Raw genomic sequence first — 3,513 nt, forward strand, 5'->3', positions numbered from 1 at the left:
TTCCGCCGCGCCCTCAAGACATGGCTTTTCCAGCAAGCGGGCCTGACCTAGGGTGGATTTTAGTTAGGGATGATTTTAATATAATTTTAATTATTACACAGCTACTAATATTTGGCTTTTAATTTGGTTTTAGAGGGGTTTTTATTCTGGTATTTTATTGTTATTTGTTTTAATATGCTGTGCACCGCCCTGAGTCCTCTGGGAGAAGGGCGGTATATAAATTTAATCAAATAAATAATCAAATAAATAAATAGATATTTTGACTACCAGAGGTAATAGGGTACAGAACAAGCCTCTTGGTGCATAAAGATCTGAATGACCATTAGATAGCAGCCATAAGCTATAGAAAACTCTTCATTATCATCTTTTGGTCATTCAGATTTTTGCAGCTCCCATCTGGGATCTTAGTTCTTGCATTCTTTAAACTTACAGCAAACAGTTGTCATTGGTGTAAAGCTACAATATTCCAGCCAAAAAGTATGTGAAAAGAGGCAGCCTGTCTCCTGTGTCTATAAAATCTCTTTTGATCTCACATGACCCAGCCTAGTCAATCATACTACAGGGCAGGAGAATATCCTGGCCCAAAGTGTTAAATTAATTCTAGTCAGGTCATTATGGGTTATTTTAAAAATTATTTTTAAATTAATCTTTTCAAATTCTGTATTGTGTACATATAAACGTAACCTTGCTGACAATCATGGACTGTCTCCCTTCACTCTAGAATTTAAAAGGGTTCTAGATTGTTCAAATATTGTACTAAGCCAACATTTTCAGAATAAACTACAATTAGCTGGGCTTGCATGTCAAGCTAAAACATAAATTCATACCATTGCAAAAAGTGCTTTCAAACCCTAACTATGCTTATAAAAGTCTATATCCCATGTAAGAAGCACTTCCTAGTCACCACTCTTCCTTGCTCTGTGTTTTGGAAGTTAATTGCTCTAATATTTTACAGCAAAGACTAAACTTTTTAAGGCAATAGTTCTCAAGTTGCCAAAGTTGAGAAACACTGCTTTAAAAATGGTGTCACAAGATGTTGCTCTCGTAAGAGTTACTTCACCTCAAAAAGACAGGAACAAAATGTCTGGATTGCTTTTGCCCAGTTTGCTGTCCTCAATGTGATATCTTAATTGTTTTTCGGTCTGCTAGTTGTCACTGTCAGGTATTTTCAGAAGACAAACAAGGTGAGCAGAGACACAAATCTACAAGTGCAGGCCCTTTGTGGGTGTAGGAAAAGGGAGAGAAAGCTTTACACTATCCTAGAATGGGAAAAGGCAAGGACAAGAAACACTTTGTTTGGGCCAGTTATCTTGCCAATCTCATTTCCCGTAGAGCTTTCTAAACCTTCTTCCATTTATGGTGTTTGGTATGAAGAAGCAGATGGATGGCTGCATTTTTCAAAGGCTCCTTCATCTGCGTGAGTTTTTTAAGCGAGAAGAAATATATACAGTTAGAACTCAAGGATTATAAGGATAATTTTTAGATTTCATCCTCAAAGTTTTTCAGAATGGTAGTTGCCCATATTTTTATTTTAAAAATGTATTTTAGTTACTTATTTATTACTTATGATTTGATGACATGCTCCCTGATGGCCTTCTGTAAGGTATTAAAAACATGGCTTTTCCTCCATATAATTAAGGAAAAAATTAGGTGAGCCCAGTTTTAGAGAGTTATTGAGATAAATATTTGTATTACTCCAGACTTGATTTTTTTTTTACATCAATCTTTTACATATCGAATGCATGTATATAAAGAGTGGAGGTCCTATTGTGATATGACTGTATTTCATGATTTTAATGAAAACTTGATTTGCTGTGGATATCCAACTATGAAAGCATCTTCTCTATCACTGAGTTTTGTTTCTTCTTCATGGGCCAATTCAATACATTCTGAGTGATGCAGCTATACAGAGCAGACATCAAAGGTCAGGGAGAAGGAGAGGTTAAGGAACAGCAGTAACCTTAAAACTGACCTTAATGCCATATGGCTCCTGGCCGTACAGCTGTGTTTTTAAGCACCAAAAACAAAATTCAGGAAACAGCAATCAGGATCTGGTAAAAAAATAGCAGAGCCTGTTTCTTTAATATTCAAGTACAACTTTACTTTGTTTGATATCTGGTTCCTTTTGTAGGAAACCTCTCTTAAGGTCTCAGTCCTTTCAGGAAGTGATGCATAACCCCATATAATATCCTTTCAACATTATCAATACATATGTGCAGTTAGAACAATGATGCAACCCCTCTACTTTGTGTGATACAATGATAGTTTGTTTTTGGGCATAGGGCCTGGTTACCTGAGGGGCACCTGTCATCAAAGTATCTGCCCAGACAGTTTGATCTACAGCAGGGGTGTCAAACTTGCAACGTCACGTGACACGTCACGATGTATCATGACTTTTTTTCCATTGCCGGCAATGGGATGGGCACGGTTTCGCTATGACGCATCCAGCCCGCTGGCTGGCAGTTTGACACCCCTGATCTACAGGGTTGACACACTCTGGGTTATAATAAGCAATGCCATCAGTCTGGACTCTGGTAGTGCATATTCTCTGTAGTGGGCCCCTGCCCTCTGGAATGAGATTCCACCCTACTAATATTTTGAAGGACTAAGGACCTGGCTATTCCCCCAGGCCTTTGGAGAGGACATCTGTTGCTTCTTTCTTCCCTTCTGTTCCCCCCCCTCTCTCTCTCTCCCTCTCTCTCCCTCTCTCTGTCTCTCTGTCTGTCTCTCTCTTTGCCATCATCATTTTTTGTCATTTATTGTCTTTGTCTTTTTTATATTGTTCTTTCTTTTAAAATTTTAATGATTGTAAACTGCCCAGAGTTTCTGGAATCAGGTGGCATATAAATTTAATGAATTAAGTTAACTAAATCAGAAGCAACATGTCAGCCATCTTAAGGCATAGCCAGAGGTTCATTTGCAAGCTTTTTGTATCCAAGTAACAATAGTAACATTATGAACAAAGCATTTTCACTCTGTAAGACATTTTTAAGTCTAACTTGGAAAAAATGTTCTTGAGGCAGCTTCGCATTAAAAGCCTGGATACATTTCATTTCTTTTTAATCATATAAATAATGCAACATTATAAACCAATTGAGATTTTCAGAAAGAACTCTTAAAGTCTAGGAACATAATGGTGAAACCTGAGCCACTTTGGAAGCTAACCAAAGACTCACATGATGGGAGATATTAATAAAGCTCCTTAGTTATATACATCTCTTTATTTCTTGCTAATATATAGTAAATTAAATGCATAACTATCAGCAGTAGGGTGCAAGCATTGCAACCTATTATGAGTTACTAGCACAAGGCATTCTTTGTGAAACAGAGTATGAGGCTTTAATAGCTTAGCAGTCTCCAGAATCAATTTGTATGATATTGTAGCCACATATCTGGAGTGGAAAGTGTTCTGGAGAAACATTTTGGAAACCAGCTTGGCTCAGATAAGTACAAGACTTCTTAAATTTACAATGGCTTAGTAAGGCCACACTTGGAATACTGCATCCAGTTTTG

This window comes from Protobothrops mucrosquamatus, unplaced genomic scaffold (assembly GCF_001527695.2).
Source record: "Protobothrops mucrosquamatus isolate PMUCROS unplaced genomic scaffold, P.Mucros_1.0 scaffold_69, whole genome shotgun sequence".
Classification (NCBI taxonomy): domain Eukaryota; kingdom Metazoa; phylum Chordata; class Lepidosauria; order Squamata; family Viperidae; genus Protobothrops; species Protobothrops mucrosquamatus.